General features: G+C 57.5%; 1 protein-coding gene across 2 annotated transcripts in view; it reads right to left on the reverse strand.

Moving 5' to 3' along the window:
• TP73 (tumor protein p73) overlaps positions 1–14,253 on the reverse strand; it is a 68,036-nt gene extending 53,783 nt beyond the window's left edge. The window contains exon 1 of one of the 2 annotated variants that reach the window (XM_024760301.1): positions 14,130–14,253. The gene's annotated coding sequence lies outside the window, so the exon portion shown is untranslated. Of the gene's footprint in view, positions 1–6,463; positions 6,649–14,129 lie in introns of those variants that run through there. The other variant, XM_024760300.1, reaches the window with a different exon arrangement.
• Positions 14,254–14,266: the final 13 nt, after the last annotated feature.

The raw sequence follows: 14,266 nt of genomic DNA on the forward strand, positions 1-14,266 counted from the left end.
TGTACCCCCCCCCACCAGGTGGAAGAAGTCAACTACACGATGACAGACTGTAGCTATGACATAAGGTGTCATAACTCTGAGAACCGGCCTCAGGGAACTCCCTGGCGGTCCAGTGGTTAAGACTCCGCGATTCCACTGCAGGGGGCACAGGTTCGATCCCTGTTTGGGGAGCTAAGATCCCGCATGCCGCGCAGTGCGGCCAAGACAAAAACACAAACAAACAGAACTGGCCTCAAAGAAATGGGAACGAACTGACACCGGAACTAAAGATTAACTGTACTTGAAGCAATCAGGACGACGCTGGTCAGACAACCCACGACCCATTGCAAGGTGACCGTCAGAGCTGGCTGTGCTGTTCTGCATGGAGCCCCTCCCTCCGTCTACAAAAGCTCTCACCCACTGGTTGTCAGTTGGGGGCGGTGGGTGGGAGTCAGCCCTTGGGGGATTTGGAGGGCATGGAGCCCTTGCTCCGAAATAAAGCAACCTCTCCTTTCCATCAGCCTGGTCCCTTTTTGGCTTTTGAGCGGCGAGCAGCCGGACCCCACTTTCGGTAACACTCTCACCCACCCGGCTGCCAGGCACCCCTGCTGTTTCGGTCCGTCTCCTCCAAGGCTCCCCTCCTCCCCTCTTGAGGGTCCCACCTCTACATGCCAGTGCGCCATGCTCTGTCCTCCAGAATCTTCTCTTCCCCGGACAAGCATCTGTGCTCCTTCAACCATGCCCTGCACGGTCATTCCCAAACCACTGGCCCCGCCTGGCCACCCTTCTCCAGACTCCTCCACATTCCTTGAAGGGAACCCACTCAGCTGTGTCCCCGCCCTGTGTAGACTCCTTGCCTCCTACCCTGGGGTCCTCACTATGGGCCCAGGATGCACTAATTTCCTGAACTCTCTACCCATCCCCACTCAGCTCCCCACCCCCGCCCCAGCCATCGGGCCGTGATTTTTCAAGAGCTCCATCTGACTCATGAATTCCGCTCCTCTCTGGTTCTGATGTCAGCTGACCTCTGACGTGACTTCAGCCAAGTTGCCACAGCATTGGTCCATCCATCGCTCACTCACTCCAGGAACATCTGTCCCAGAGAGCCACCTCTGTGCCGCCTGCCTCCCTATCTCCCACGTGCCCCCATCCCATCCCCTGGGCCTGGGGCTCTTTCCGATAACGACACCCAGCATCTACCGTGTGCTCATGCAGTGCCAACCCCAGCCCGGAGTCCTCTGTATTCCTTGATTTCAGTCTTCAAAGTAACCCCGAGACAAAGGCACTGCTGCGTCCCACGTTCCAGATGTTCTTACAGAAGCACAGAGAGAGGGGACCGCTTGCCCAGGGCCACTCAGCTCAGAAGGGCCAAGGCTGGATTTGAGCCCAACTCTGGTTAGGATCCACTTAACCCCTTCCCACCAGGCAGCCCCACCCTCTGGGGGCCTCTCTTGGGAGGCAGAGAAGAGAACCAGCCTTTCCCCCCACAGTGTGAAGGGCACCCTGAGGGGTGTGGACAGGCCCACGGTCAGCCCAAGGGTAAATGAAGGTCCAGATGAGTTGTCATTTTCGGTTTCACAAGCTGGCGGAGAAGGGGCACCAATGCGGCAGAGCTCAGCCAAGGATAGGCCCTGACGGCCCTTCAGGGCAGGGGGAGGCAGGAATAGCCAGGTGGGCTGGAGAGGGGACAGGATGCCCAGAGGCCTTGGCCACAGGAAGGGGGCTGGACCTGCAGCTGTGGGCCTCGGGGAGCGAAGAGGGGGGTTCGGCTCCCAGAGGGATGCAGTGGGATTTGGGTGAGGAAGGTCACCCGGGGGGCACATCGTGGGCTTGGCGAACCCAGAGGCTGGTGGTCAGCGAGGCAGGCCTCGGCTGGGTCCCGGTGAGGCGGTGGGGGGCATGGGCCGCAGGGATGCAAGAGGGGGCAGGAAGGGATGAGGACCCCCCTTCCAAGCTGATCCACGTCGGGTTAATGCACTTTTGAGCTCAGCCCTCAACCAGCTGCAGACTCGCGCGCCTTCAGCCACCCACCAGCTGTGTGCACGGTCAGGCCTCTGTCTTCTCGTCCGTAGAATAGGGAAGTCACACCCACCATGCAGGGCTGACCCACACAGAAGCCTCTAGCAGGATTCCCGGGGTGTCTTGGGGTGCAAACGCGGCTCCTGTCTGACCTCTGGGGCCGTTTGGAAATCTGCTATAGGTTGTGTCAGTCAAACCCTCATCCCCCTTTCCACTCAAGCTCCAGAGGCCGCTTCCTGAGCCAGCCACTGGTGCCCAGCCCCCTGCCAGGCCAGCACCATCAACACACACGCACACGTGCAGGCACACACATGTATACACACCTGCACACGCACACACTCCGCCTTCATCACGGTGAATCCCCCACTCCAGCCCCTCCGCTCAAGTATGTGGCCCCAGGGCTTCCCCGGTGGCGCAGTGGTTGAGAGTCCGCCTGCCGATGCAGGGGACACGGGTTCGTGCCCCGGTCCGGGAAGATCCCACGTGCCACGGAGTGGCTGGGCCCATGAGCCATGGCGGTTGAGCCTGTGCATCCGGAGCCTGTGCTCCGCAAGGGGAGAGGCCACAACAGTGAGAGGCCCGCGTACCGCAAAAAAAAAAAAAAAAAAAAGTATGTGGCCCCGGAGGCTCCCCGGGCGCCCAGCCGCGTAGGTGGGCCTGCAGTGGCCGGCGGACAGCACACGGAGCCGTCTCCTGCTGCCCAGGTCTCGGTAATGCCTGGGAGGCAGCCGGGTGAGGGCCAGGGTGGCCAGGGCGGGCTCCGGGGCCCCCGGTGGGTGAGCGAGCTGGGGAAAGCCGTTCTGGGCTGGCCCCGTGGGGCTGAGGAATGGTGGCCCCCAGCCGGGACAAGCCTGGCCATGTGGCCAGGGCAGGGCCTCTTTGGCAGGAAGTGGACAGAGTTCCGGTGGGTCCAAGGGGCGGCGGCACCAGAGTGACTTCTGTTCCACCCCCCACCCCCACCCCCGGGCCATGCAAATTGCCCCGCACCCCCCTGCGGGCAGATGGCAGTGCCACACAGCAGTGGCTTCTCCAGCTTGCCCGAGTCCCATCAGGGGACCCACAGGCATGGCCTCCCCGCTATGGCCCATCCGCCACCACTGTCCCCAGGACACCCTGTTTCCAAGCGCTGGGTGGGAGCCAGTAGGGAGGGGCCTCTGCACCCCTGGGTGGCCCCAGGGAGCCCCAACTGGCACCTGAAAGAGGAGGGCCAGCCCGAGCCAAGCCTACCTTGGCGGAGCCTGGGCCCTGGAGGGTCTGTGAGGAGGGGGACAGCCGGGAGGCCCTCGGCCCGAGGCTGGCTGGGGAGGCGGTGGCGGCAGCGTCCCGGTCGCCTAGGCGATGACTTTGGAGCCCTGGAAGCAGCGTGGCGGGCCTGGAGCCTCGGGGCAGACGGGGGCGGAGCGTGGCCAGGAGCCCTGGGGCCAGCGGCCGGCCTGTGTCCCCTGCTCCAGATGGATGCCACGCCCTCTGTACAGTGACCCAGAGGCAGCCCCGCCCGCGGGGAGTAGAGCTGGAGGCGTGGAAGCCGGAGGGGAGCCGCCGACTCCACTGTGTCTGTGTGCTTTTCTTCTCCTCCTCTTTGTCGAAATTCAGAAACACACTCAGAAGCAAAGAGACTGGTGCAATGAATCCACTGATCTGTCCCCTGGCCCCAACATCAGTCTGTCCACCAGCCAAAGCCAATTCTACAAAGTATATCATTTCACCTGTGGTACGTCAGTAGATGCTTCAAACAGACAAGGATCCATCTGTCGACATCAGGTCCAACCATGAAATTGCTGATATTCAGCTCCTTTTCTCCTACCAACACACACACACACACACACACACACACACACACACAGTAAATTCAGATAATTCAACATAATACACAGCCACAATACCACATTCTAAATTTCCAGGACCCGTTTTTAACTGCTGGCCAGAAGGAATTGGAGGACACAGGTTTGGCAGACTAATCCATGTCATACACACTGTCCCTTCCCTCCCCCACGGTGGGCAGCAGCGCAGATGGCTCAGCCCAGCTCTGGGTGGACACGGTAAGGGGGACATTGCAGGTGGGATTAAGGACCTGGAGATGGCAGCCCCTAGGTTATCTGGGTGGGCCCAGGGTCACCAGCAAGGGCCCTCACAGAGGCAGGCAGGACGCTGGGGAGGAGAGAAGGTGCTGAGCTGTGGCTTTGCAGAGGGAGAACGGGGCCGCGAGCCAAGGAACGCGGGCGCCTCTAGAAGCCAGAAAAGGCAAGAAACAGATTCTGCCCTGGAGCCTCCGGAAGGAGGCAGCCCTGCCAGCACCCGGACTTCAGTCCAGTGAGACTGATCTCAGCCATCTGGCCTCCAGAACAGAGGAAAACGAGTCCGTGGTGCTGTAAGCCACTGAGTTTGTGGTAATTTGTTACAACAGCCGTAGGAGACGGATACAGTCTCACGTAACACAAATTTGGGAAGCCTCATTTGCAGGGATCTCTCCCTTTCCTGGGGCCCCTGGAACGGGCATTAGTGCCGCATTAAGAAGCATCATTTGAAAAAAAAAAAAAGAAGCATCATTTGCAGGGATCTCTCCATTTCCCGGGGCCCCTGGAACGGGCATTAGTGCCGCATTAAGTCCGAGGAGAACCCCTGGGGTGTAAGACGCTTTTGCAGAATAGCAGCCCTGGGCTGGACAGAAAGGGGGTGACTGAAGACACGGCCAGCACGGGAGCCAAAGCCCTCGCCCTTCTGGGACATCACACACACCCGTGCAGCCGTGAGGCGTTATGACCACACAGCGAGAGTGAGTACTGGGGGGAGGCAGGTGTTTCCTGGTCCTGGCAAAAGAGGCAGAGAAGCCAGAGGGATGCCAAGGCTCACCCTGCCCCCACCCCGGGCTCTGCCAGGCCACCCTCAGCCAGCTGATGGCCACAGTGGGCAGGTCTTCGTTGAAGCCAAGCCCCTACTGCCCATTCTCAAGCTGAGATGGATGCATCTCACCATCCTGAGCTCCGGTGGGGTGACCTCCTGGCCCACCCTTCCCCCCTCCCGTCCCCCTCCCCCATGGAGACAGGAAAGTCCTGAGTTCCGGGAGGCTGGGGCCCCACCCTCAGGACTGGGACAGGTGACAAACCCTGCTCTTCCTCAGCAGAAACAAGGATGCCAGAGACCGAAGATGGGTGGGTGACCCTTGAGTGATGGTCACAGCTGGACCTCTGGCCATCAGTTCTGGGTAGGGCATTCAACAAGGAGTTCAACCAGTATTTCGTACCCCTTCTCCCTACATGAGGCACGACTAGAAAGCTCCTCCTCGCCGAGGCCGGAACCCAGAGTCAGCCCAGGTGTGAGCACCAGGGCAAGGCCTCTGCTCATCACCACAGAGAGGAGAGGGCGGGAGCCTTGCAGCTACCAGCTCGTTTCACTTCCCTACCGCAGCCAGAACAGATGGCCGCACAGCATCTGTTTATTCTCACACAGTTCTGTGGCTCAGGAGTCGAGTCCAAAAAGAGGGAGTCTTATGAGACTGAAGTCAAGGTGCCGGCGGGGTTGTCCCTTCTGGAGACTCCAGGACAACATCTGTGTCCTTGCTTCTTCAGCTTCTAGAAGCCGCCTGCATTCCTCGGCTCCGGGCCCCTCCCCCCATCTTGAACTGCCACTCTCCACCCTCTGCCTCCATCCCATCTTCTCTCTGGCTCCAGCCCTCTGGCCTCCCTCTTAGAGGGACTTTGTGATGACACCGGGCCACCCAGATTCCCCAGGGTCGTCATCCCCCATCTCCAGTCCTGGATTTCATCCCGTCCGTTTCCCTGTGAAGTCAGTCACAGGTTCTGGGGATCAGGACATGGCTGCCTTTGGGGGGCCATTCTTCTGCATTCCATAAATGTCCTTCATTCCAAGACACATCCTGGGGGCCCGCTGTGTGGGGTTAGCTAAAACTGCTCTGCGCCTTTAAGCAGAAACCCCTGCTCCCTGCAGGGAGGCGGCTGTGTGGTTGGGAGGCGGGGCAGCAGAGGGGCGTTCAAGGCCGCCCCACACCCCTCCCACCTCCCTCCAGCTCTCAACCTTTCCCAGCAGCCCCTCCCCGTACAAGGATAAGTTCCCAAAAATGTGTCTGAAAGTCGACAGTAGCCGGATCTCTGTGAACCCTCCCTGCCCCACCTGACACGTGACTCCCCGCGCACGGAGCACTTGGACATGGCACTTTACAAACACGAACCATGCAGCCATCACGTCAACCCAGGAGAAAGACTGCCATCTCCGTTTTACAGATGAGGCCACTGACGCACAGAGAGGCTGAGGAACCTATCCAACATCACACAGCACAGCTGGGCCTAAAGACCATTAGGAAATAAACATCTGACTAAACTACCCATTTCAGATGCGTCCCGCACAACGCACTTCCCGTGTTTCCTGGGATGTGCTGGTTTTTCAGGACTGAACCACCATCGCAGACTCAGGAGACTCCAGGAGCAGTTTGACCAAACTTCTGACTCACCTGCTGTGTGTCCCGCAACCTTCTCCCCGCCGTCCATGTCAGTTTCCAAATGCTGGCAGGACGGGCTTGGAGAAGCTGCTGCCCCAAAGCTGCCCAGAGGCCCTGCCATCTCAGCTCCGGGCACAGCTCATTCCGGTCCCGGTGCTCAAGACCCGTCCCCGCCTGTGGCCGTGAACAAAGGACGCTCTGGGCCACCGCTTGCTCCCAGGGGCCCTCGGCAGGGGGAGGCTTGGGCTCCAGCAAGCGCCCTGCGTATTTGCACAGTCAGCACCCCGCTTCCCCTTTCGCTGCCTGGCCTCTGAGGAGCAGGCATCTTGGTTTTAAGCTGATATCACTGAGGGTCAAGGCTGTGGGCTCTTAGCCCCCAGAACAGAGCCTGGTAAACCGTGGGCGCTCAGGAATGAATGACAAGTGATAGAAGGATGGATGGATGGATGGATGGATGAAGAGTTAAGGCCCCTGTAGAATACTGCTTCCATCTGCTCCATATCCCTTTTTCTTTTTTTTTTTTTTTTTTTTTCGGTACGCGGGCCAGGCGGACTCTCAACCACTGCGCCACCAGGGAAGCCCCACATCCCTTTTCTGAACTTGGAAATCCAAAAAGCTCAAAAACCCAAAGCCTTTCCTTAGGTCTGGGGCCCACACCATTGGGTGGACGGACACAAGGCTTTTCATGGTCTTTGTTGCCGTTTAGGGTAAACATCTGTGCGTGTCGTTGCAGAAACATGGGTGAGCTCGATTGTGGAGCGCTTCTATCAGATCCCTTTGTAGTGTTATAAAACAAACAATTCAGATACTATGTTACTTTTCTAAAATGGAAAAATATTAATCTGAATTCTGAAATATCAGGGGCTCAGGGTTAATTTGGACCATAAGGTAGGGAGGCCACATCAATTCTTTATAAGCCCCAGGGCCCGGCTACACCCCGAGATGCCCAGATAAGGGTCCCTCCCTGGGACAACTGAGTGCTGAGCTGGCCACATCCTCTCCTTATGGGGAAGGTATTTTCCACTCATCGACCAAAGCCGACTTTTGACAGGTCGCACGGCAGATCTGCGCTGGCTGGTTCCAAAGTCGGCCACGCTCGCCGTGACTTCTGTCACTTTTTACCTCTGTGGATTTTTTTGTCAACGAAATGCTGTCGAGTAGCAAAAATTTCCAAAGGTCCAGGCAGGGCCAATCTGGTCTCTCCCACTCCATCCGTCCCAGACCCGGCTCCCGTCCCTGGAGGCACAGCTGCCATCACTTCTAGGGAGAGTGGATTCGTCAGGAGGAGAGAAACGGAATGGAAAGAGGTTTAATAATGACAGCAGAGGAAAGAAAGAGGAAGTCGGCAACCTGAGGTTCTGTTGGCCACTCAAAATGACCCTGGCCAGAGAGTCCCCAAAACTCTGAAAAGACAGCCTGCCAGGATCACAGGCGCTACCCACACTCTACTCACATGGGGTCTTTCTTACACTTTCTTTAACCTGCATGTTCCACTGTCAAGAGTAGACTCTTATTCTCCTCCTTTTCAAACATCACGTGGACCAGGTGACGATTAGGTGGTGTTCTTGGAATTACACCGACCTCAATCTTCCAATTGTCTCTTTGGCTATTTTTATCAGAATTCATTATTTTCACATTAATCCAGTTAGCGTCCTGTTTACCAATACCTCGTTTTTAATTTGCAGCTTCATTCTAAAGGCTCAGGGAGACTTTCACAGCCCGTGTTCTCCTCCTTCATTACTGCCAAGTAATTAGGCAAGGAACATCCCTGATCAGAAACTAAGAAGCCAGGAGCAAGTTGCAGCTTGCCTGACTCCGAAAGAAAAAAAGAAGACGGAGTCTCTCCTAATTACGGGGGGGTTTTGTTGGTTGTCACTGAGCGAGAGAAGCAGAGGAGGTGAGAGTAAAAAGGAGAGGGGCCTTTAATTACAGGGCCTTGCAAATCACGGCGCAGTGAATACCTAGGGGTTCCTCCTCTGATCTGCATACTAATGAGGAACCACCCTCCTTCGGTCTTGTGGGGAATTGTGCTAAATTTGCATTTCGCATAATGCAAATGACCGAGGACCCTAAGTGCGGAGCAGCCTGGTGCAGAGAGGGTGATTTGATTTGTTTATTTGTGTCCTGCTTGGGAAGCACAAGCTTCTAAAACGGCGAGCACAGCTTTCCCTCCTGTAGGCCCAAAGGCTCTGCAGAGACCCCTCTCCGTGGCCAACAGACACTCTTCAAGCCACCCGCCCCTACATCAACACACGGGGCCCCTGGCTGCCCTCCTGGTCCCCATGCTGGCCTGTCCCCCACCGTCTGGCAAATGGGCACTGCCCAGGTGATCCCGGAGGCCGGCAGGCTGCCAAAGAGAAACCCCAGGGACTTTCTTCTCATGCGTCTCAACCCTGACGGAGAAAACAGCCCAGGAAGCCACGTCTAAAATCGCAGGAAACCAGGCAGGAGGGGTGAGAGGGATCTTCTCTGCCCGCTCCGAAGGACCTCTCGCAACCCAGGCATCCCTGCCCCCAGGAGAAGCCACCTGCCCAATTAGCCAGAGGCTTCCCCAGATGCCCGCCCCACAGGGCCTGGCATCTCCGAGCAGCGGGTGAGCAATTAGAGCCCCCGGCCCCTCCCCACAGGCACCCAGGGCCTCAGGGAGTGACCTGCTGGCTGGCGCTGGGCGGGGACACACCACGGACAGGTCCCTCCCACGTGCAGCCACCCTGAGCAGGACCACGAAGGAGGGACCCCTGGGCACCCAGCCCAGCCCTGCCGCCCAGGGCCCTGCACCCAGGCTGGTGAGAGGCAGGATGGGTGATGCCCAGGTGCTCTGTGCCTGCCTATTGGGGACGGAGGGGCTGGACCAGCCTTCCCTGGGCACTTTGTGTCTGCCCTCCGGGGCTGTCAGGTGTGTTCCCACGGGCCACTCAGGGGAGTCCCGGCTCGGGCTCCTACAGCGAGGAGGCAGGTGTGTGCCCCACCCCCCCGGGCGAAGAGCCTGGGGACTTGACCGAGGCGTGGAGCAGCTATCTGGACCACCAGCCCAGGGCCCTGCCCGCTGTGCCCTCTGTCCTCGGTGTGCCGGGCACGGGCAACCAGACCAACCCCTGCGTCCGATTTAGTCACTTGATCCGAGCTTTTCAGCTTCACATCTGCAAGTGGGGTGAACGCCCGGATGCATGTATATCAGAGGGGGCACGTATGAATGTCTACTGTCATGGTTATAACTCGTCCCCGGACCCAAAACACAGACGGGAGAACAGAAGAGGCAGGCGGGACTGAAGCACGGTTCTCCCTTCCGGGGGCCCCGCCCCCCCAGCTCCCAGGTCCGTTCCGGGGCTCACTCTCTGGGGGACCTGATTCCAAGTCCAAGGTCCACAGAGTGTCCCAGCCACAGACCCTCTGGTGCCGCCCGAAACGTCCACTCCACGGCCCTGAGACCTGGCCTCGGGACCCCCATCTCCTCTCTCCGAGCCTAGCAGAGCCCTCCCTGCTGCTTGCCCTCTCTCCTGGGTCCGGTTCCCTCCAAGGCTCCTCCCCAATCCCCCACCGCCCGCAGGCTGAACGTCCCGCCCCGCCTGCCCACCTCTAAGCGCCTCTCTGGCACCGACGGCCCAAAGCCGCAGTGTGTGTGTGTCTGTTCTCCCTCCCTACTCCGGGGGCTGTGGTGACCCACGCAGTCCCCAGGGAGAGGAGGTGCTGGGGTTTGAAGCCTGCTTTCCAGGGTGCAGGGGCTGTAGATGTGTAGGGAGGGGTGGCATGGGGAAGAGCCCGTAAGCTCGGGGAGCGGCCCCTGCACACTTGGCTGTGCTTAGAACAGACTGGGGTGTCCCTTGTGCCTCTTTGAGCAAAGAGGGACGTGGCTTAGAACGTTTCCTCACCTTTTGTGTCCTGGCACCTGGGCAGCCCGAAGGCTTAGGACTGCTTCTCAGAAGAATATTTCAGGGAGTTCCCTGGTGGCCTAGTGGGCGGCCCGGGTTCGATCCCTGGCCAGGGAACTGAGATCCCACAAGCCACGCGGTGCAGCCCAAAAAAAAAAAAAAAAAATTACAAAGGAAACCAATTACATTGAATTATGGTTATTCTAGTGGGCTGAATGGCAACCCCCCCCTTGAAAGAAATGTCTACCCAGAGCCTTAGAAAGTAGGGCCTTTGCAGATGTGTAAGATAAAGATCTGAAGATGGGATCACCCTGGATTAGCGTGGGCCCTAAATCCAATGACAAGTATCCTCATAAGAGGCAGCAAAGGGGAGACACAGACACAGAGAGAAGCCCATGTGAACACGGAGGCAGGGATTGGGGTGATGCGTCCACAAGCCCAGGAAGCTGGGAGTGAGACGCAGACGGATTCCGCCTCAGAGCCTCCAGAGGGAACTAGCCCTGCCCACACCTGGATTTGGGGCTTCTGGACTCCAGACCCTGAGAGAATGTTTTTTTTTTTTAAATTGTTTAAGCCCCCTAGTTCGTGGTCATCTGCTACGGCAGCCCCAGGAAACCAACACAGTTATGATGATATTTAAAAGCAAATTTGGGGGAATTCCCTGGCGGTCCAGTGGTTAGGACTCTGTGCTTTCACTGCCAAGGGCGCAGGATCAATCCCCGGTCGGGGAACTAAGATTCCACAAGCCGTGTGGCTCAGGCAAAATAAAAATAAAATAAAAGCACCTTTGTGAGATGGTGTTGATGGGGCCGCGGGCGGCACGTCTGGCGACTCGTTTCAACTCAGTGACGAGCACAAACGAAATTCTGAGATGTCCGTAGCAGCTGCCACGCACACTGAAAATATCAGTGATTCCGTTGGGAAGAAGCTTTGTTCTCTTTGGGTCTCTGATTCGGGGGAGCATCTCCAGGAAAAGAAAGCACTTTTGAGGAGCAAATGTCTGGTCTGCAAAGGAACACCCCAGCTGGAGAGTGGACACGAAGGGTGGGGACAGATGGAAAGTTTATGCCCACTGGTGCAGACTCTCAGAGCCGGCTTCGGTGAAAGCTGTCTTTAACTTGAAGCCCGACGAGCACAGGGAGATTTTCTTGTACAGAATCAGTTTTCCTCTGCGTTACACACAGAGAAACGATTGTCCGGGCGTCCTATGTAACCTACTTAAGGCAAATTAAAAACAGAAAAGATGTATGTTCTGGTTACACACAAATGGATGCTGCTAGTTCCAGATGTGTTTTCCATGTTCTAGAAATCTGGGCAGGACATGGGATCACCTGACAGCAATTTGCAGGGGTAAATTGTCACACAGTGTCCTGGGGACACAATCCCCATCATAGTTAGGCCTTTACCATGCAGACAGAAGCATGGTCAGGGTGACAAGGGACCACACCTCTCAGTTTCTTTTTTCCTTTTTGCTGTGTGAAACTAAATCATCAGAAAATGACTAGTTTTAAAACACTGACTCAGCACTCCCACAGAAACGCCCAAATTGGAACATAAGGATGTGCCCTTACCTTTTATGGGGGCTGGATAGAAGAAACGCACAATTGAAGAATGTTTCTGGGTTTTGCTTTTTGGAGTTTTTTTTGCAAACCCAAAGTTCAACCTGTGTGCGATCTCTTTTATACAAGTCTCTGGAGGATAAATTCCCCTTGAGTTTGGTGACTGGAAACTGTCGCCCAGTTAGATGAACACGCAGCTTCCTTTCAGCCACCAACGAAATGATTTCCCTTTTGGGGTCAGAATCTTGGGGTGAATGCCGTCCTTGGCTACAGGCAGGACCTCCGCCAGGTCCTGTCCCCAAATTCTCAGTCTCTCCTTTTCCTCGCCATCTTGGCTGTGTCGTTTGCATCCCACTTGTGGATGCGGGTAATACCCTATAAATAACTAATAAAGGAGGCATTCTTGCTGCAGTACCCCTGACAGAAGCCATCAGTCTCCACCCAAACCACAGGCAGATTCCTGCCTCCCTGCCAGCCATTCCGTTCCCCCCACCCGCTCCCAGGGGAGACCTGTTGGCTACTAGGGAACTATGCCCTCCACCTCGCCAAGGACTTCTTGTTCTCCAGTCTCTGGCGCAGCACCCACAGCCGGCACTACGGGGCCCACCTGTGGGCGCCAGGCATCATTCTAACCACTTTAGACATGGCATCTTGATTACTGTTCTCCCAATCTTCTGGGGCAGGGGCTATTCCTGCCCTTTTTCACAGATGGGTAAACTGAGGCTTGGAGTGGTTAGGTAACTTGCTCAAGGTCCCTGACTTGTAAGTGGTGAAGAGGGGATTTGAACCCTAACATTCTGACCTCCACACCCACACGATTAACCACTGCACCATACTGGCCCTTCCATGGGGCTGCCCTGCGGAATTTGGAGACAGCTACCCTGTTCTCCAGAACCTTCACCAGGACTTCGAGACAGGGCTGAGCTTCCTGCGCCCATTCCTCAGGTAGCCTCCTGCTGACACCCTGACAGCTTCTGGTACCCGCCCACCTTTTTATCTTATTTTTAAAATCACATGCATAACCCATACATTCATGCGTTGCAAGTATTTAAATAGTGTCTTTTTGTTCTCAATACAATTCTTTTTACACTTTTGCTGAGTAAATCGAAAGATGGGTGCTGGATTTTTGGTGTACATTGCATTTTCCCCCAAAGCTAATTATTAAGGTTAAAACAAATAAACAGCAACAACGTCAGCAAACAAAACAAAAGAAAACCATTGAGCTGATGGCTCCCAAATGTCCAGTATTTAATAAACAGGCCACAGTATACTTGGACCAAAGGACCTCTGGTCAGAGATGAACAGCACACTTCCCCCGCCCGCCCCCACCCCCCAGCCCCTTGCTGACTGACAATGGTCTACCTGTCACCCAGGTATTCATGCAGACACGTGCATACTTTGTGCAAATCCACTTAGGGACCAGACAAAAATACGAGCTGAGTAAGAAGGTAATAATAACTACCCCCCACCCCGCAGTCCAGGGCCTAAAAGGAGGGTGAGTGAGAGGCCAGGAGGACCAGGAGAGAAGGGATCCAGGAAAGAGGTGTCACCTCTGGCCAGGCCGGCGGCCCAGGGACCACATTCTGACCCATCCTCTCCCCAGTTGGAACAGACTCAGGAGGCAGACAGGTGGGGCACCCGGGCCAGCTCAGGGCCACCAAGAGATGCCGCTCTGGAACCTGGCTCCCTGGGACCAGCTTAGGGGTCATGCCCAGTTTTCCGGGTCCAGGGGAAGACCTGGGTTTCACTCAGCCTTGTGAGGAGTGGGGCGGCTAACGCCTCCGGATCGGTAACAGCCCTCGCAGGTGCAGAGGGAGTGGGGGCCGGCGGGGAGGGGCTCGTCAGCAACAGGCGCCTGCACCCCCGAACGAGCCTCTCCCCGGGGTCGCGTTCTCCACGTCCCCTTGAAGCGGAGGTGGAGAGGGGTTAACCCCAGGCAGGCCCTCTGGGAATCCCAGGGAGGCTGCTCCAGGCCCCAAAGGCCGCCGCACTGCTGGCAGGACGCCGCATCTCCTGGCCGGCTGGACTCCGACCCGGGCTCCCCGCCGCCCCACGTGCCCCGCCCCACGAGCTGGTCGGACTCGGGGTAGCCTCCATGTCACCCTCTCTCGAGTTCGTGCACACGGTCTCCTCTAACCGCCTCCCAGCTTCGGAGCCGCGAGCCAGTGCGCCGGCTGCCCTGAGCTCAGGCCCCGCCGGCGGAGCCCAACCGCGCCCAAGCCCCTCGCGCCAGGTCCCCGCGCTGCCTACCTGGTGCCGTCGGAGCCCCAGGAATCTATGCCCTAGCCCGCCCCGGCTTAGCCGCGTAACCCCTTCGGGGGCGCAAGGCAGGCGCGGGCCGAGAGGCGGGTGCAGCCGGGCGGGCGCGGGCGCGGGCGGGGAGGCAG

The sequence above is a fragment of the Neophocaena asiaeorientalis genome, unplaced genomic scaffold (assembly GCF_003031525.2).
Source record: "Neophocaena asiaeorientalis asiaeorientalis breed wild unplaced genomic scaffold, Neophocaena_asiaeorientalis_V1.1 scaffold489, whole genome shotgun sequence".
Taxonomy (NCBI): domain Eukaryota; kingdom Metazoa; phylum Chordata; class Mammalia; order Artiodactyla; family Phocoenidae; genus Neophocaena; species Neophocaena asiaeorientalis.